Source organism: Pygocentrus nattereri, chromosome 12 (assembly GCF_015220715.1).
Source record: "Pygocentrus nattereri isolate fPygNat1 chromosome 12, fPygNat1.pri, whole genome shotgun sequence".
In the NCBI taxonomy this organism is placed as follows: Eukaryota; Metazoa; Chordata; class Actinopteri; order Characiformes; family Serrasalmidae; genus Pygocentrus; species Pygocentrus nattereri.
Window position 1 is genome coordinate 11,286,233 of NC_051222.1, and position 21,893 is coordinate 11,308,125.

The 21,893-nt window shown below is 38.3% G+C and overlaps 1 protein-coding gene across 2 annotated transcripts in view; it reads left to right on the forward strand.

Moving 5' to 3' along the window:
• Positions 1 to 21,893, forward strand: part of elfn1b (extracellular leucine-rich repeat and fibronectin type III domain containing 1b) — a 140,977-nt gene that overhangs the window by 110,968 nt on the left and 8,116 nt on the right. For both annotated transcript variants that reach the window (XM_017717406.2, XM_037543522.1), the window contains one exon: positions 2,744 to 2,871. The gene's annotated coding sequence lies outside the window, so the exon portion shown is untranslated. The remainder of the gene's footprint in view (positions 1 to 2,743; positions 2,872 to 21,893) is intronic.

The window sequence follows — 21,893 nt, forward strand, 5'->3', positions numbered from 1 at the left end:
CAGGAGTGAAGTACTGCAGAGTAAGAGTGAACGATTCTTAAGATGTGTGTAATGAAGCGCTCCTTGGTGAATTTAGCAGCTGGATACATCCCACTGAAGGACAACTTCAGCATTACAGGTGCTGAGAGAAAGGAAACTAATTCATCCTGGTGCACATTTTCACATTAAACTACAATATCCCTTTAAACTCATCTTTAAGAGTTATGTAGTTATATGCATTTGGTCATATATTTAACTATAAACACTGAAAGAACCATTTGACTGTAAAAGGACATATAATATAGTAACAACTGCACTGAGGTATATTGAACCATGCATCAGGCATAGTTGTCATGATCCATGTCTGATGCATATATGTTCAATATTTGATACTTTTGCATATATACACCACATATACTTAACATATCACTGTTGTTAGAACAAAACCTTGTATCTCCAAAATGGTAACTTTTAATGTAAGAACTAGACACTAAAATTGTTTCTTTTGGTCCATTCAACTTGAAATGTGCACATAATGTAAAGATCAGCAGACACGTTCCAACTATGTCAAAAACTGAAAAATGACAAAAAAATTGAAATTTGAAGGTTTTGTTCTGACAATGATACATGCCTGGCCCCTTATCATATATGTTCATATATAGCCATATATTTGATTTCCATGTGGGAAAATATGAAAATGTACACAAAACTGAAGTAGAAAGTGAAACAAAATATATCGCCACTCCTAAAAACTCTTCTCATATCTATTTTTGTCATTTTTCTTGTCTTGTTTTGCCTAATTTGAGTTAGGCAAAAGTTACTCTTTGCCTTGTTTTAAGTCAATGGAACCAGACTTTTCCAAGTCATTTTGGGCAGGTTCAGTCCATTCATTGTGAAATATACACACAATGTACAGGACAACAGGTATTTTCAAATTATGTCAAAAACTGAAAAATGGCAGAAATGGAGATGATATTGCTCTGACAGCAGTGATATATTGGCACTATTATACACAAAAGATATAAAGTTCATTTTAAGTTGTGTCTCTATCAAGCTCAGTTATGTTTAAGTTGAGCTTTATAGATCTGACAACTTCTTACTGTGTTCTTTTGTATATACGATTATATGTAATATGATTCAAGCTGTTTATGTGGGTGTCTGCTTTGGAGCTTTTCCAGCATGTATGGAAACCCAAGAGAAAGAGGAAGAGCCTGTTAAGCAAGCAAGACTTGAGTTTTGTGCTTTTTTTTCATTGAAAGAATGGAAAGAACTGAATACCAATTTCGTCAAAAGACAAACCTATTCGCACATAAAAAGAAACCCTCTCATGCGCCTACACACTCCCACCCACATGCATCATCTGAGAGACGGAGAGACGGAGTCAGGGTGAATGAAAAGGTGTATTTATGTCAGAGGAAGCGAGTGAAACTGGTGTTTTGAGGGAAATATATTGTATTCAGCCAAAGCAAGCAGGATGTTCTGTGGTTGGGAATAGTGCTTTGAAGTAAACGCTCAAAAATCAAAAATGCCACCAGCAATTAAGACTGACTTTCAAAATTCAGAGCTGTTTTAATACCAGGTCAAAATTCTTATATTTACAGAGCCCAGCAGGTGACATCCCACAAAAATAAAATAATGTGTGGCCACACTGTATTGACATGTGGGAACAAGATCCTCATGTGTGGTGTGGCTAGTAACACACACTAGGGGGCGGTGAGCACACTTGCCCGGAGTGGTGGGCAGCCCTATCCATGGCACCCGGGGAGCAAGTGGGTGCCTTGTTTAAGGGCACCTCAGTCATGGACCGTCATCCGATGGGGACCTTCCAGTCACAGGTCTGGTTCCCTAACCTCCAGCCCATGACTACCCCAAGACCATGCCTTATTAACCTGTGGTCAAGGATTAATTGTTTTGTTCGCATGCCTTACTAAATCGTGGCCATGACTTAATCATCCTGTTCCAATGCCTTACTAAGTCAAAACCACGCATTAGGATTTCATTGCTATGCCTTACACAGTCATGGCTATAGCTTAATTGCCCTGTTCCCACGCCTTACTAAGTTGTGCCCATGACTATGTTGCTTACTGAGTCATGGCCATGCATTAGGATCTTGTTCCTATGCTTTACTAAGTCATGGCCACAACTTAGTTATCTCGTCCCCATGCCTTACTATGTCATGGCCACACATTAGGATCTTGTTCCTATGCCTTACTAAGTCTTGGCCACACATTATTTTTATTATATGGGGTGTCACCTGCTGGGCTCCATAGTTATTCCATAACACATTTCAGTTGGTCTTATTAGCATTCACAAGCCAATAAGCATGCAGTTCTAAAATCTAGACTTCTGATTGGCTGCCTCTTTGCATGTCATTAACATTCGTGCATCTTGATTAGTCTGCAGTCAGTACGTATACCCACTTACAGTAACTCACACTCAATTATGATACAAGCCATGCCCATTTTTGTTTGGTAATTAAAAAGAAGTATGGAAAGTAAGTGTATATTATCAGGCAGCGTTGCATGTAATAGCTTTCTTAAAGACAGCATTCAGAGGTATTCAAGGCCTCAGACATCTGGTTCCTATCACCACCACTGTGAAAATTTCTTCATTAGATTTCTGTAGAACTCACATCAAACCACTCTCGATGACTTTGTTTACATCTTAATGAGTTTGTTATGCACAAAGATAAAAAGAGATTGAGATAAAAAGAGGTCTCGGTTAACAGTAATGCCAGATATTTCATGCCTTTTGTTCACTGCAGGTTAAACTGAGAGATTTTCATTCTGGATAAGGCAGAGTAACAAAAGCTGACCCTTCAGATGAGCTACTGAGCTAATGCCAACAGCACTGCAGAGGTATATGGTGATGACTCGTGGACTTCTACACAAGGTATTTCAATGCAAACAATAGTGAATGTTATTAAATCATAAACTGTTCTTATTTGCTTACAGCATATCTTGGCATAAAATATTGATCATGGATAATATTATTTATATTTGATCAGCAAAATTTGGTGGCCATTTACAATTTAGTGCCCTGTTCATTGTGAAATATCTTAATTTCCTATGGATCATTCTATTGAATATAAGCATCATATTATTATCCTTTAAGTATATATCTGTATAGACCACAAAATCAATTTCAGATTATTTGAAGCATTGACTCCAATGCTTTGAGGCCATGAATCAACTATTACAACTTTACTACCTTGTTCCCACACCTTACTGAATTGTGGTCATGACTTAACTATTGAAACTGAACTATTGTGTTCCCACACCTTACTAAGTCATGACCACAACCTAACTATCTTGCTCCCATGCCTTACTAAGTCATGGCCAATTCTTTATTATTTAGTTCCAACACCTTACTAAACTTTGGCTATGACTTAATTATGTTGTTCCCACATTTTCTAAAGTCAAGGCCATGTTTTATTTATCCTTTGCCCACACCTATCCAAGTCATGGCCCTGACTTAATTATCTCACTTCCAAACTGTGCTGAGTTGTGGGACCAACTGAAGTTGTGGTCATGAATTAATTATTGCAGCCTAACTATCGCTTTCACACACCATACTAATTTGTGGCCATAACTTACTTATCAAACTTTAACTACCTTGCTCCCATGCCTTACTAAGTTGTGGCCATGACCTATTGTAACTTAACCATCTTGTACCCTTACCTTACTAAGTTAGATAAGATAAGATAAGATAAGATAAGACTTTATTGTCATTCACATTACATTTGGTACATGAGGTGGAACGCAACATTGTACTCACGGTCCAGTCAACTCCCAAGTAACATAAACAATAAATAGAAGGTGCAAATAAAGGGGTGGACAAATAACAGCAGCATGGACCGCAGCAGTATGAGTATGAGGTAGGAGGTGTACATCTAAATGCTGGTAATGTATAAAGTTACATGTGTGGATGATATATTGGAGGCACTGATTCAGTAAAGCAGCAATAAATAAGTGGACATGAAGTGCCATTGCAGTGATTGTCTGATTGGAATTTAAGACCCTTATTGCTTCAGGGAAGAAGCTGTTCCTCAGTCTGGTTGTTTTGCACTTAATGCTCCGCAGCCTCCTACCTCAGGGGAGCGGAACAAAAAGTGTGTGTGCTGGATGGGTGGGGTCCTTCATGATGCCAGTGGCCCTTTTCCTGCATCTGGAGGTGTAAATGTCCATGGTGGTGGGAAGGCTGACTCCAACAGTCCTCTGTGCAGCCTTCACCACCCTCTGCAGAGCTTTCCTTTCTGCCACAGAGCAGCTTCCGTGCCACACGGTGATGCTGGAGCACAGAACGCTCTCCACCACACATCAGTAGAATGACTGATGTCCAGCACGCCTCAGCCTTCTGAGGAAGTATAGGCGCTGATGTGCCTTCCTGATCAGGCTGGAAGTGTTATTACTCCAGGTAAGATTGTTACTTAGGTGTACGCCCAAGTACCTATAGCTGGAGACCACTTCCACTACAGATCCGCCGACATGTAGGGGGAGGGGAGGGATGGTGTTGCCCCTTCTGAAATCCACAATCATCTCCTTTGTCTTCTTCACGTTGATGCAGAGATTGTTCTCACTGCACCAACTCTCCAGGTGTTCCACCTCCTGCCTATAGCCAGACTCATCACTATTTGTGATGCATCCAACCACTGCTGTATCAGCCGCAAACTTTACAATATGACAGCCTGGATGGACGGCTGAGCAGTCATATGTGAGCAGTGTAAACAGGAGGGGGCTCAGCACACAGCCCTGAGGGGAGCCGGTGCTGAGGATGATGGTGGAGGAGGAGATGTTGTGGATCCTCACAGACTGTGGCCTGTTAGTCAGGAAGTCCAGGACCCAATTGCAGAGAGAGATGCTCAGTCCAAGTGTGTGGAGTTTGTAAGCCAGGGTCTGGGGAATCATGGTGTTACAGCCATGACTTAAATATTACAACTTAATTATCTAATTTCCAGACCTTACTAAATTACTGCCATGACTTAAAAATCACAACTTTTGTTAATTGTGGTCTCACATGTTATGAAGTGAAGGCCATGACTTAGTTATCTCATTCCCACACCTTACTAAGATGCGGGCCCAACAAGTTATCACAACTTAAGAACCTTGTTCCCACGCCTTACTAAATTGTGGTCATGACTGAACTATCCCAACTTAACTGTTGTGTTCACAACCTTTATTAACTTTACCATCTTGAATCTCACTGGCATGACTTAAATATCACAACTTAATTCTCTCATTCCCACATCTTACCAAGTCAGGGCCAATATTTTATTATTGTGTTCCAACACCTTGATAAACTTTGGCCATGACTTAATTATGTTGTTCCCACATGTTATAAAGTCAAGGCCCTGACTTATTTATCCCATGGCCACATCTTACTAAGACGTGACTTAATTATTTCATTCCCACACCTTACTAAGTTGTAGCCCAGACTAAAGTTTTGGCCATTACTTAATTATTGTAACCCAGCTACCTATTTCCCATACCATACTAATTTGTGGCCATGACTTCATGACTACAACTTAACTAGCTTGTCCTCATGCCTTACTAATTTGTGGCCATGACTTAATTATTGTATCTTATCTATCTTATTCCCACCCTTTACTAAGTTGTGGCCATGAGTTAACTACTGCAGCTTAACTATCTTGCATTCTTGCCTTACTAAGTCATGGCCATGACTTTAATTTCACGACTCAATTATATTGTTCCCACACTTTGCTAAGTCATGGTCATGACTTAAAGATCAAAACTTAAAGTTATCTAATTTCCACACTAAGTCATGGCTACAACTTCATTATGTTGTTTCCACATGTTATCGAGTCCATGACATATTTATCCTATGCCCACAACTTACTAAGTCATGGCCATGACTTAATTATCTCATTCCCGCACTGTAGTAAGTTGTGGGCCAGACTAAAGTTGAGGCCATCAATTAATTATCGCAACTGAACAACATTGTTCCCTTGCCTTAGTAATTTGTGGGCATGATTTAACTATTTTCCTCCCATGACTACATCACAAGTCAATTATACTGTTTCCACATCTTGCAAAGTCATTGCCATGACTTAAATATTACAACTTAATTATCTCAGTACCACACCTTACTAAGCCATAGCCACAACTTTATTTGTCCAAACGCCTTCCTAAATTTTGGCCACGGCTTAATTATGTTGTTCCCACATATTACAAAGTCTAGGCCACAAATTATTTGTCTCATTCCCACACCTTACTAAGCTGTGACCCAGACTAAATGTGTGACCATAACTTATCTCCCTTGTTCGCCTGACTTGAATGTCTCAATTACACCTCAGTCAGTTATGCATTAGGATCTTGTGCTTATGCATTAGTATCTTGTGGTTATGCATTAGTATCTTGTGGTTATGCAGTAGGATCTTGTTCTCATGCATTATTTTATGATAATGGACGTCAGCAGTGTGGCTCCATACAAAATAATAAACACGCAGGGAAAAAAGTCCTCTTTAGATATCAGATATTCAGAAATAAAGAGTCGACTCGTTCACAAGCAGCACATCACGGCTGCAGACCGTGTCCGCGTGATATTGACTAACGAGCGGAAAACGATTTTGTGTTGACGACGAACCAAACAGGAAGCTGGCTCAGTATCTAAAAGCAGCATTCAGCCTTTAAGCGCAGTCTAAGCTTATTCAAATGCAAAAATTAAAGCTCTTACATTTCAGCAAGAATGTGCCTCAGCATTACGACACAAACATCATCTGACTGTATCACATCATCGTTTTCCTTCCTAAATCAGACTCTTACACACAAGATCTATTTATCACTGGTGCTAAAACAGCAGTCTCTGAGGATCGGCCTAGGCAAACACACACACACACACACACACACACACACGCACACATTCGTGGGACTAATGTATTCTGCTTTAATTAAAGCGTGGTTGGAGGAAGGATGGCAATGGTGTGAGAAGAGTGTGAGGAAGGATCAGTGGAGAATATTAACACTTGCTAAGGAACTTTTACATTTTACGCAGCATTATTAAATCACGACAGTCACCACACGAGACCATGTTTATTACGGCACGAAATCTAAAGTCACATTACATATACAAGCAGGATTATTAGATTCCAGTCAGTAGTGAACACTTGGGATCTTCTTGGGGACTTCAGGAGCTAAACAGAAGACCTAATGAGTCAGAATAACCACAAACATACACTGACACTGATGTTGGATGAGAAGGCCTGGCTCGCAGTCTCCACTCTAATTCATCCCAAAGGTGTTCTGTCGGGTTGAGGTGCAGGCCAGTCAAGTTCTTCCACACCAAACTTTACACTTGGCACAGTACAGTCAAACAAGTACTGTTTTCCTGGCAACCACCAAACCCAGACTCGTCCATTGGATTGCCAGACGGAGAAGTGTGATTCGTCACTCCAGAGAACACGTCTCCACTAGCAGAGATTAGCATTAGCATGGATATTGTTTTTCTTTGTTTTTGACATTGACCTTACTCAGGTCAATCAGGTCAAGTTAGGGCCAGTACTTTATTATTTTGTTCCAACACTTTACAAAATTTTGGCCAAGACTTAATTAGGTTGTTCCCTCATTATAAAGTTGAGGCCACAACTTCTTTATCTCTTTATAACTTCTCTATATCTTTATACCTTGCTAAGTTGTGGCCATGACTTGATTATTTCAACCTAACTACCTCTTTCCCACACCTTACTAATTTGTGGCTATCACAACTACCTTGTTCCCCCGCCATACTATGTTGTGGCCAGTTACTTTACTGCAACTTAACTATCTTGCTCCCTTGCCTTGCTAAGTTATATAAATATTTAAATATCTCAACTCAATTATATTGTTTCCACACCTTGCTAAGTCATGGCCAATACTTTATTATTTTGTTCCAACACCTTAATTTTGGCCATGACTTAATTCCATTGTTCATGTTATAAAGTGGAGGTCACAAATTTCCCCCATGCCACATGGGCCATGTGGCCACGATTTAATTATCTAATTCATTCACCTTTCTAAGTTGTGGCTCAGACTAAAGTTGTGACCATGACTTAATTATCACTGTGTAATGCGGTGGACCGATGATGAGGTTTACGCATATGCTGAGAGAAGCAAGATTAATTAGGGGCAAATCCATAATCAGGGTCTAAACATTCCAGGGTAAAAGAGCCAACACAGAGAGATCAAAGGACAGACATAATGAAAAGGAACACAGACTAGACACACAGCGGCGGCCAGAAGAAACATCACCATACAAAGACCAGCAACTAACAAAGGAAAACACAGGTCTTAAATACAAGAACAACGAGGATTAACAAGACACAGGTGAAAACAATCAAGGGCAGAGTCTAGAAACAAGGGGGCAGAACAGGGAAAAATCAAACAAGGAAGCCCATGGTCAAGACCAGAGGTAAACAAAAGCACATGGAGGACTGGGAGGGACCAATTGTGACACACTGCCAAACTACCTTATTCCCATGCCTTACTAATTTGTGGCTATGACTTAATTAATGCAACTATCTTGTTCCTACACCTCTAAGACATGGCCACAGCTTAATTATGTTGTTCCCACATGTTATGAAGTCAAGGACACAACTTATTTATCTCATTCCAACATGTTACTAAGTTGTGGCCACAGAAATTAGCATTATCATGGAGGTTGTTTTTCCTCATTTTTGACGGAGGCCTAGTTCTTATAGTAATATGTTTGCAACTGATAAGTGTCTGCACACATTTAGGAAAGCTTTAATAATAATAATAATAATAATAATAACAATGATAAGAAGAAGAAGAAGAAGAAGAAGAATATATGTAGTAGTAGGCAGTATACCACTTGAAAGTTTACTTAAGTCTTAGCATGACCACCTCTATAGAGTCTGCAGTGCCTTTTTTGGGTCAGTGGAGATGTTATTGCTAAGCCACAAAGCAATCATGAGCCTTTCACTGCAGCTTAAAGAGGATGGATGGCATTTTTTACATGTGAGTTCTCTTGCATTGTAAAACAGTGAAGCAAAATATTTGAAAATGTTTGCGAAGCTATATTAAATCACTTACTAGGTGCTTTTGTTTTACGGTAATTTTCCGTACCACCTTAGAAAGAAATAGCAGTAAAACAACTGTGACTCCAAAGTCAACTGTACTGCAAAACAACTGTAATATAAAGCTGTGTGCAAAGGTTTGGGCAACTCGGTCAAATGCTGATTTGCTGAGTTTAGCATATTTGAAAAAAATAAACATACATTCTTAAAAAGAGTTCTTCAGTGGTTCTTTAGTAAAGATGATGCTTCTATACAGAACCATGAACACTCAAAGAACCTTTTGCATGCATAAATTGTTCTTTGCAGGGTGAAATGGTTCTTCAGCTTGATGGAAAATATGTTGGGTATGGTTATATATAAGACCCCTTTGACAATAGCTCTATATAAGGGTTCTTCTATTGTTATAAGCTTGACATTGTTACAATAGTCACACCATTTTTGGTGCTTTATAGACCACATTTTCAATCAGAAGAACATTTTCAACATGCAACAAACCTTTCAAGCACAAAATGGTTCTATCTAAAACTCATGGTTTTAGATAGAACCATTGAATATTAAAAAAAAGAACCCTTGATGAACCTTAAATACATAATAAATAAAAAAGAATATAAATTGTGCATTACAATTTGCAGAAATATGGGATTTTTATTTATTAAGTTTATTCCTCAATAGAGGACGTTAACGTATTTTCACTCAACAAAATGAACAAAAAATTGTAACAAAATCTTTCACATTAATACACAATTTGTAAACTATTCATGGTGAAGAGATGCATGAAGGGAGTTCTAAGGCAAAACTCTTTTTTTTAAGATTTATCACTATTTTAACATCATTAGTATCACATATAAAACTCAGGCTCATGTAGGTTCACTGGTGGTTCTTGATAGTGAATAAAATGGCTATATTTGTGTTGTAGACATTGTGACCCCAGGTTCCTATCACCACCACTGTAAAGACATCTGTAAGTTTCACTACAATGAACCATCAAATCATTCTGAACAACGTGTTTCCATCTCAAAGACTGACTTAAGCAGAAAGTATTGAAATATTGGTGAAATTACTCTTTAATTCCCCATCCACTTTTTCCTTTGGGCCAGTTATACATGTGAAACTACCTTTATGTGGGCCTGCATAAAGGTATGTGCTTTTCTGCTACTACCTGCAGGCAAATGTGTGGGTATAAAAGAGAATTTTCAGTGGGATGTTCCTGGCATTCATGCATACCTCAGATATAATAAATCTCATTCGTTTGTTTATTTATTTAGCATAAATTAATGCAAATTCATACACTACTGGAGCACTGCATTTTAGCTGTGTGTAATGAAGCAATCCTTTGTGAATTTAGAGCTTGGATGCATCTCTGCAGAAGACTGCCAGTTCATAGAAGGAAGAAAAATAAATTATGATAAGTAGTTTTGACATTTTATCAACCTAAAACATAACATACTCTCTTAACAATGTGTGGTTTTTCTTTGCCATCATTTTAGACTCATTTTAGGTCAACTCTCATGTTTTATTCATGTTATAAACAAGTGAATATAAGTCCTCTATGGTGCACTTTAATGCTGACATTGTTTATTTGCTGAATTTGACATATTTGCAAAAAATTAAACAAAACAAACATTATAAGACCTATTTTATGCTTGATTTTGTCCAATATGGTAAAATCAGCAAGTAAAAAAATGTGCTCTAAAATTTGCCATAAAAATGCCATATTTTAGTTTAGTTTATACCATAGTTTAGTTTAGCTGTAGAAAGGGTTTTAACTTATTTCCACTTTTACGCACGGCTGTACTTTTCCTGACTGTATATCAAAGAAATATCATAAGTCTTTATGAGCCATTCTAAAACATCATCTCCTCATTGAGTAAAGTGTAAAGCTTGCATCTTCTGCTGCTCTTGTTTCATGATCAACTTTGCTTGCCAGGTGCAAAAATAGCTCCACGCTGAAGCAAGATGTGCAAATTTATGCAACTCTCGCAATGTTGGCAAGAAAACAGAATTGACACTTTCTCTGCGACGGTGTTCAGAACTGATCTAGAATATGTTCACTCTCTCTCTCGCTCTCTCTCTCTCGCTCTCTCTCGCTCTCACATACACACACACACAAACAACAACAAACACAATGATGTGTATAATGACAGCAAACACAGGTGACTGCATGACTACGTACACAAATGTAAATGGGTCAATGACATCACATGCATTTTTTGGGTGACTAAATACACAAAAATATCACACTATTGTGCAATATCTCCTTTATGTTGTATCACTGCATCACTTACTTTTTGGCATTTACCCCTGAAAGTCAGGTGGTGCCACTGACCAACCATATTTCAAGGGGAATCAACTTTTAACAAGCTCATACTTAGTCATATAAAACTCAAAATTTGTTTTTTGTCATGGGTTTAAATTTGAAACCTTTAAAATCTGAACATATTGAGACACCGGGCTGTTTTAAAAGCATTCATATCATCGAAACACATTTGTCCTCAAATTCTGATTTTCTCAAATGTCATCTGGCACAACCGACAAAAAAGGGAATTTTATTCTGAAATGCTTTGAAGAAAGAGTGGGCAGGGTATCAAATCAAATCAAATCAAATTTATTTGTATAGCGCTTTTCACAACGGATATTGTCACAAAGCAGCTTCACAGAAGTCCAGAAAAGACAAAGTTTTAACAAGAATGTAAAAAACCCCCGGTGGGCAAGCCAGGGGCGGCAGTGGCAAGGAAAAACTCCCTCAGAACTGAGGAAGAAACCTTGGGAGGAACCAGGCTCACCAGGGGGGACCCATCCTCCTTTACAAGTGATTATACTACTAATATTAATAGCAGTAGTATTAGTAGTAGGAATAACTAGGAGTCTATGAGAACATCAGTGTAGGGTGGGCAGCTAGTCCAAGGTAGGTGGTGGCAGCTGGGGCATGGGCAGCTGGTCTGAAGTGGGTAGCAAGAGAGCTCGGCAGTCAGACGTCCTTCAGTGTCCGGCCGGACATGTGGGTGATTGTATACTCGGAAATAAAAGCAGGGAGATGGAATTAGTTTTATTCTATCCGTTTGTACATAAACAGGGAATGTAAACATTTACAGAGTGTGGCTAATCTGACTATGACAGCTTAACTAAAAGGAGAGAACCAGAAGGACACACAGACACGGCAGCACTCTGATACAGTTTGGCATCCCTCCGCTCCACCGTCCACAAACTTGAGTGACCGTGTGCGAGCAGCGGGACGACAGCACCAGCGTCTCAGTTTACTATAATTCCCTGTGTGCATGGACCCCTGGATCTGCTGCCTTTATCTAAGGGGGAACATTACCTACCAAAAGCTAAACTGAACAAGTGTGTTTTCAGCCTAGTCTTAAAGATTGAGACTGTGTCTGAGTCCCGAACAGTTTCTGGAAGATCATTCCAGAGTTTGGGGGCTTTATAAGAAAAAGCTCTTCCCCCAGCTGAAACCATCTGAATTCTAGGAACTATTAATAAGCCAGCACTCTTTGATTTGAGTAGTCGTGATGGCTCATAATGGCAAATAAGGTCTTGCAGGTACTCAGGAGTGAGCCCATGTAGGGCTTTATAAGTCAGTAAAAGGATTTTATAATCATTTTTTTAAATAATATTTGAAACAACAGTCAACAATGCCTTTTGTGGTCCTAACTAGTGGTTTTTAGCCAACATTAACTACCTGGCTACTGTGCATATATTGCACAAATATGGCTTTCAAAATGAACTATATTGTCCATTTTGAAACCCATATTTGTCATTGACTCATATAAAGTTTTAAGATTTTGCATAAATGGCTGACACTGTCCAGACACTCCTGTTTAGTGAATTCAGCTACTTTAAGATGCACCTATTTCTGACACAGGCATTCAATTCAAAACATACTAATTTGTATAATCTCCATAGAAAAGCTTTACGAATACCGTGCAGTGGTCTGGAGAAGCTGCACATGAGCCTAAGGCCTCCATGCCCAATGTTAAGCCAACTGGAGGGGTACAAAGTCTGCTGTGGAACTGCAGTCTCTGGAGTGATGAAGCTTCAGCCAGTACCAATACCAGTAATAGTAACATGATTCTGTTATATTAATGGACTTTTGTCATCAAGGGATTTTAAACTAGTGAAAGAATTGCTGAGAATTCTGTGAGAACTTCCTAGACCTACCCAGAAGGTGACATACTTCCTTGTTGGTCCTCCAGATCCCCAAATATGTTTAAAGTTGAATTTGAAATTGTTTTATTGATTGATTATAGAGAGATACATAGACTAAAGGTCCCAACATGACCAGTCGAGGGTTGAGGAGTGATCAGACATTATTTAACTATTCAAAGACTAGTTGAGATTCTAAATACCTTCAGTTTAAAAGTATTTGCTGGTCTGTTCATGGCAGTTTCTAACTGCTGTTGGCATTGCTGGTCAAACAGGGTGTTTTATAATGTGGACAGTCTTGAATACCATAAGTGTGTGAATGAAAGGCTGCTCTGGGTAGCGCGGCACCACAGTCACCATGGAGACTGTCTCTATGGACTCGGAGGTCCCTCTGAACTGCTTGTGCTTTGCACAGATCTCGCCACTTCTCTAGCTTCTGCAGAACACCATGTGATTATTCCTCTGTTGCTCTCTCCCTCAGTCAGATGAGGAGTGAGTGAGATGGACTGGCACTAAAACAGATTTTCCCCTTGGTGTTTCTAATGCTTGCCAGGAACAAATTTACTCTGTTTGTGTGTATGTGCGTCTCAGTTTGTTGGATTGGGCAAACTTGGTCCAATTATGTGTCACTGAACGCCCCCACATTCCACAATGGCAATTACACAATCATCTTTGCGCATAAGCTTGTACACACACTATTTGGGCCTTATTGTTCAAAGCCTTTTCATCGTTCAAAGCCCTTTGGTTTGTTTTCTAACTAGTTATAAAGTCCACATAGAGTTACATTATGGGACTTGACTGTTTAACTGAGTCATTTGGGGGGTATACTGTTTATGGGGTGTGTATGAAACTCCCACGGCGGTTACTGCTGCCTTCGCAGCCACGCTAATTGTCCAGTTGCTCTCATGAGTAGACGCTATAGGGGAAGAGAGCAAAGCTGAGAAAATATTGCCAAATAAGGGGTTTAGTATTCACTGTCCAGTTTATTCTTGATGCTTGACTGGCAGATACCGTCATTTGATTTGGGGCCATCAAGAAACAAGAATAACAGCTAGAGTTAGCTAGCAAGGTTGAAAATTTCACCAAAATTGTGAGAAAAAACATTTTTTTTGTATAAAATTAAAAGAGGATGAACTAGCTAACATTAGCATCTGTTAATTGATGTTAGTGTTCTACTTCAAGCGTGTTGCAGCCACATGAAAACATGCAGCGGAGCTTTAAGTGTTTTGGAGGAAGCATGTTAGCATTCACCCTCCCACCTTGTTAGCATGGTATGATGAGGAGGCCTAGCTAGTGAATGAGGCCTGGTCATGACTAAATTGGGGGGCAAAAATGGGTAAATACAAAGCAGCTTCTTTAACTCTTGCTTCAAAGGTACTGAAACAAGAATATAGTCATCAAATAGTCATCAAATATCTTTTGTACTCCTAACTAATGGTTGATAGTGAACGTTAAGTAGTTGGCTATTGTGCACTTGATATCCATGCGTCCAGTTTATTGACATTAACATTTCTGAGAATCGCATGCTAGCACAGATTAAAGGTAGTGACCAACACATTTCTATCACAAAGTTACACACAATTGGAAGCAGAAACAAAATAATCTCAATTTACTGGTTAGCAGTGTGCTAGCTCATTCACTGACCTAATAGCTATGTCAGTAATGCTAATTTTAGTTAATTGTCAAGGTTAATAACTGCAAAATTAATATTGTACCTAAAATGATCATATAACTACCTACCTTGTTTTTGGCAGCTGGCTGCTAAACTGCTAAATTACTACAGATACATTGAAAGTAAAAGTAAGTTTCTAAGCTTGGGTTTATATATTAGCTCACAGTAACCGACCCACCAGAAACTCACCTGACTTTCCCGATTACCCACTCCAGTGTTGTCCACACATACAACATGCTTAATTGGATTTTTAAGCCATGATCATTTATGCTACATCCATGAGCTAACAACAGATAACAAGCCACCCTAATAGGTCCACATTCCCCACCACATTTAGCTAAAAATTTCTCATGATTGCCTCATTACAAGATAAAGTCTGGCCCCATGACACTACTAGTTGGCAAGTATCTACACTAAAACTCCTACAAGCCATAAAAGTAGTAGCATAGCAAAGACACACTGAGCTCATTGCTAGCAAGGTTACATTTAATATTCTTAGAAACAAGTGCAACTGCTAGCTTTTGCAAGTGGGTTGCGTCATCTCTCACTAATGCATGCCAAATCCACTATTATGTGATTCATAGAAATGAAGCGTGTCATTCTGAAATGTCAGTAAACATAATCGTCTTTCCAGCCCAGACATTGCTTTTATAACAGTGCCATCAGTCTCTGTTCGCTTTCTTTAGTTTAGGATTTACTAATGAATGATTTCATGGTTTAGACATGGTCTCATATTAGGGCCAGCACAAGGGTTGCATGTTTAAAGGGGTCCTAAACCAAAGCTGGCAGCAGGAGTGTGCCCTGATTCACAGAGGGAAACTGTGTATTGTCTTTTACACAAATAATTACACCTCCAGTGGTGTAACTAGGACTTTGTGGGCCACATTAATTAATGAGTGCCTCCACACAAAAAATGACTTCCAATGAATAAAAAATTGGCAATGTAATTTGCTTGCTTAGTTCCTATTGTTCTATCTCAAATGCTCTCAGTGTGTACGACTCCATCCACTAGCATATAATGTTAACCTAAATGACAACCTATTTAACATTTAAAAATGATAAATAATGAATATGTTATGTTGCAGGTTGTGAAGGATCCATCTGAAACTGGTTACCATAGATTAGATGCATTATGAACAGTGGTGGACAGTAACCAAGTAAATGTAATTCATTACTGTAGTTAAGTCGTTTTTTCATGTATCTGTACTTTACTGACGTATTTCCATTTTTAATTTCACTCCACTACATTTCCAAGCCAAATACCTTACTTTTCACTCCACTACATTGAGAGAAATCTGTTTTTCCTTTTGGCTTATGTGTGCATAGAAACATAACATGTCAAAACAAAAGAAGCGTGAAGCAAGAACACCAATCAGGGCACAGTGGTCACTTTGTTTTGAGCTTGTTTTTAACCTGTTGGACGTACTGACCCAGTGCAGCACATGGTTCAACCTCAGTGCAGCAGCGTAAAAGTTTGGGAGAGTCTATTCAACATAAATGATGGAACTAACCTAACTTTGTGTAAATAGAGCACAATATAGAAATATGCACACATAAGCAGCCGTGACAAGAGTCTTGTAACAAAAATTAAAACAGGACATCAGAGCCATAATTAATCTTTTAGTACTTTCACTTTTGATACTGAAGTACATTTGAGGGAAAATACTTTTGCACTTTTACTCAAGTGGAGGTCTGAAGGAAGGAATTTCTACTTTTACTGGAGTAATATTTTACCTTGGGTATCTCTACTTTAACTGAAGTACATGACTTGTGTACTTTGTGATTATGAAGAAGAGAGAGATTAATAAAGGCTAACTGGTAGGGATGCATTGAAATTTTAGCCCACATAAATCTTTAGATTTTTGAATGAAAAAGAAAAGAAGGCCAAAAGTACAGTAAACTATCAAAATCTAACACTTAATGGTAATAAAATTTGAAAAAGTGATTAACAGTGTCTGTTTCCTTGCCCTCCTGTCCTGGTCATCACAAATGTGTTCAAACAGTTTAAGCAGCAGCAGATCAACTGTTCTCTGGAGCTGTATTCATCCAGTCTTTAGCTGACATGGATTTTAGCATTAACTGAAACGAACTTTATGAAAATCATAAAAAATAATACTGTGTAAATGAATATCCTTCAGCAATTTCTTCTGGTTTTCGTCAGAGTGTGTCTTGAATTTTGTTTTCAGTTTTGGTCAAAGATTTTAATTTTGATAAATCACTACTAACGGATGAGGTATGTTGTTTATAATTTGGATCAGTCATGGGTATACAAGTGGTTGAACACAGTGCTGTGAAAAGGTATTTGCTCCTCACTTGATATCTTCTGTTTTTACTAATTTGCCACATTTAAATGTTTCAGATCATCCAACTAATTTTGATATAAAACACAAATTGCAGCTGTTAAAAGTTCATATTGAAGATTTATTCAAAATCGGTAATCATCCATGTGAAAAAGTAACTGCTCTAAATCTAATAAATGGTTGTGCCACCTTTCAAACATTTGCAATAACTTGCGATGACCACTTTGGAAATTTTTTTTCCCACTTTTCTTTGCAGAATAGTTTTAATTCTTTCCACAGTATTTTATAGTATTTCACAGAATGGGATTCAAATCAGGACTTTGACTCTGCCACTCCAAAACCTTCGTTTTGTTTCTTTTGAGCCATTCAAGGGGGACTTACCTGTGAGCTCCATTGTCCTGCTGCATAAACCAACTGCGCTTGAGCTTTAGGTCACAAACTGATGGACAGATATTCTCTATCAGGATTTTCTGATAGAGAGCAGAAATCATGGTTCCATGTCATCTAGGTCCTGTAGAAGCAAAGCAGTCCCGAACCATCACACTAAAAGTCTTGGGGGATGTCTAGATGTTTTTGGCAAATGTGAGAGATGCCTTTATGTTATTTTTGGTCAGCGGTGGTTTGCATTTTACAGCTGACCCATGTATGCCCCTTTTGCAGTTTTTTTAGTAGTTTAGTAGGTAAGACAGCAATTACCTTTTGAAATCATAATTAAAAAGCAAGCATTTTGTCTTTACTTGGGTTATCTTTGTCTAGTATAAAGTGGTTTGATGATCTGAAACATTTAAGTGTGACAAATATGCAAAAAAATAGAAGAAAATGGGATTGAGATTGCCCTCCTAACCCCCTGCCCCCCCAACCCCCCCCACCCACCCGCCTGCCCACTCAGTAGTTATGTCACTGTAATTTAAAAGGCCATATATGCCATTTAGTAACATTACAGATTACAGTCACTATCACCTAAAACACCACAGCATAAGTTATTTCTGTTACTAGCCTTTTAATAGGTTACCAGGTTCAGCCATGGAAGCAGAACGAGTGTGCACCCCCCCTCTTGGCAGTGCTTTGTACATGCCTGGGTGCTTCATTCATGCTGTGAAGTGGAAACAGACTGTCAGGTGAACATCATGAATGATTTACACAGCTACAGTCCTCACATACTGTACCCCCCACCCCTTGTATCCCCATGCTGTCTACAAAGCCCTTGTTAAATGCTCTCTTTATAAGAGGTCAGACCAACTATAAATGTCCCTACCTTTAAAATGGCTTGAACTTTTCCATCTTTTATTACTGGACTTTCATGTTAGCTATGTATTAACCTGTTAATGTCCCTGCCTCTAAAAAGGCTTGAACTTTTCTATCTTTTATTACTGGACTTTCATGTTAGTTATGTATTAACCTGCTAATGTCCCTGCCTCTAAAAAGGCTTGAACTTTTCCATCTTTTATTAATGAACTTGCATGTTAGCTATTCACTAACCTTTCTCTAGGGAGAGTAGAATATATCCTGTTACACAGAATATAAAGCATAAACCAGATAAAGAGAGTCAAGCATCTTCATCTGGTTGCATTGGATATGGGTACAGATTTCAATAATAACAACTAGGCGTGAATACAATGCCAGATTCATAAGTCTTCTAAAGCAGTGTTCTTTCTTTAGAGTTTATACTCATAACACTCTTGTTCTTTGCGTACTTTCAGCTTTACATGGCAGTGATATCTGCAAGCTGTGCAGTGTCCCAGAACATCTCAGACATTAAGTGATAAAGCTACTCTGTATAACATCTGGGAAATTTGCTGACCTCTCTGGTGAAAACGACTGCAGAAGAACATTCTGTAATGTCAGTTGTGCTTTGGACCCCTTCCCTGTGGGGATGAATCTGATGATGGCAAGTGTGTTGAAAGAGTTTTCAAAAGGAATTCAGTCAAAACTTGGTTAGTCATAAGTCTTGAATGAATATGAATTGCCAATATATCTTCATATAATGTTGATTTTGCTTTTGAGGCCTAAACGTCAAGCCAGACTGACCTGATGCAACTGACTTGATGTAATTATTTCAGGCTTTACAGAGTGACCAAGTTTAAACCTGTTTCTTTGCATACTTGCATACTCAGTAATGCTACTTCTTTTAATTTTGGCAGGAAAATCTCACATAGTGAAGCTTTAACAAATATACACTTTTTTTAAAGACAGTACAACAACAACAACCAGATATTTCAATCATAATATAGAGGTCACATGAGAAACCAGGTGGATATCTGAGTAAAATAATACATTGCTAATGTGCTCCTGTGGTAATATGCTAATGTGATGTCTGTGGTTTAACAGGAAGAGTAACAGCAAGAAAAACTGCAAACTATAATTTTTTTCAAAGAATCATTTATGTGTATGTGCTAAATTACTTTGTTTGAGCTGCACACAAGACCAAAAGTTAGTGTCCTTATGAAGGTTCAGGTTTCTCTGTTGACAGATCAATTACAAACATCAGCACACAAGTTTTTATGTATTCTGTCAAAAAAATTGCACTTAATGTATTATTTGTTTAAGCTATGACAGAAGTTCTGTCTACCATGGAGCACACAAATAAGGTGGATACTATAGAACAACCACAAAGAGTGTTCACTGCCCCAGTTCCAATTGGCTAGTTGAGGGCCTACACGCGACTGCTTTTTCCTAGCCCTGTTTTGATTTGGGTCACCGATTAATTAATTAGATAAAAGTATTTGAGCGTTTGCCTTCATTAGCAGACTCAAAAAGGCCTTCGGAGCTAATAAGGTGCCAAGATGTACGTGTAGAGTCTTCTGTGAAGTGTGTGCATGTTATCAGGATGAGTGGCTAAGCTGTTTCCTGTGTGCTGTCAGACAGTAATTGGCCCGTGTGTGTGTTGGGGCGGGGGGGGGTAGTGCTTGATCAAGGCTATTTTTGGTTCAGAGCAGGGAAGCAACTGTAATGACTGTGTACATAAGAAACGTAGAGTCAGCCAAACAAATTTGTCTTTAAAAAGCTTTTTCACCTTTGTGTAGGAAGTTGCACATTCATGGAAGTTAAACAAGCATTCCCGAAGTAGAGAATGTTAATATTTTGGGTAAAATATGAGGGAAAGATGCAGTACTGTGCAAAATGCAGAGATCATTTATATATATATATATATATATATATATAAAATGTCCGATATCTTCAAGTAAATTAGGCAGAAATACTGCTTGCAGATGAATGCAACCAACTTCAATTACTGATAGTGTGGAAAAATATCCCTGCTAATTTCCTTGAAAAACAAAGCAAGACTTCTTGAAAATAATGGAAGCTATAAAGGTAAATGTATAAATGCATTTTAGGGACACTCTTAAAAAATGAATGACTTCATAAATAATCTCATAATATTTTAAGAATAAATTAATATTTTTAAAATAAAATCTGAATATTTAGAGAGAAAAGTCATAAAATTTAAAGAAAAAAGAGAATAAAGTCGCAATATTTTGATGATAAAGTTACAAGAATAAACTCACAATATTTGGAGGATGAAATGGTGTAATTATAGGGGGCTACCATAACGTGTTGGGGCCTCGGTTGCAGGAGTGGTGACTCCTTTGGGATCAATCATTTTGATTATTGTCTTCATTGTCTCCATGAAACTACATGCCCTTTTGGAATGGCACGGAAATATAACCACCAATAGCCGTGTGGACATTTGCTGCCTATGTTTACATGCAAAGATTTGAATATATTCTGATTACAGATTAGGACTGAAATGTTTATCTGCTCACTCTATTCAACAATCTGATGGAAAGCTTTGTTTACATACTCACAAGTAATCCAAAATGGCACGCATGCAAGGAGAACCACTTAGAGTAGATGTCACTATGACAGTGAACATCACATGAGGTCCAGTCAGAGGGAGATGAGTTTCCAGGTGGTGTGATTGTTTTTACTTGCTTTAAAATTATGTCAGACTCAGAAAAAACATCCTTCACATGTCCTTATTAGAGAAGGCTGAGAGGCCAAGATGCCGTGTTCTGAGACACATAAGCTGGACGTCCGTCCCACCACCGTCTTTTAAAGCTCAGAGCAGAAAGTCCATCTCCTCTGCAGACCAGTTTCTGCTCCCACCATGTTGAACGGTATAAACTTTCGCTATGACATGAAGAACATGCACAGAACTGACTTAAACTTTCCAACTGGTAATGTAATCGGATTCAGGCATTTACACAGATATTATTCTTCGATTTAACGGATTATTTACAGGATTACCCACCTTGATTGAGGTGTTTACATGGGCGTATTCTATTCCAAATGAGCTGGATTATTAGTTGGATTCTTAATGGATTATTAGCTGCATGTAAACATGGTGAATTTCCTCCAAGTCCATTTGGTTCTTTCTTCTAAATAAACAGTTTCTTGCTCAGCTGTTTCAACCATTTCTTATACTAATGCAAATCTTTTGCTGATGTGCAGGAGAGACAGGGAGTATTTCTTTATTGATGAAACGAAAGTATAACTTGAATAACTCCTCAGCATCCCTCATTTTAACACAAGGAGGTGCTACCTTCCTTTTGCAAACCCTTTGGCCAATATTGAGACTTTTCCTGGTAATATCCCACTTTAATGTCGTAATTCTGCAACTTTATTCTCAAAATATTATCACTGCTTTTTTTAAACAATTTTAAAAAGAAATAAGTTGTACTTAATGGTCACTTGCCTGAAAAATTACATACATGAAGGTCTCATTTTCATAATGTTTATTAAATAATGCTTATTTATTATG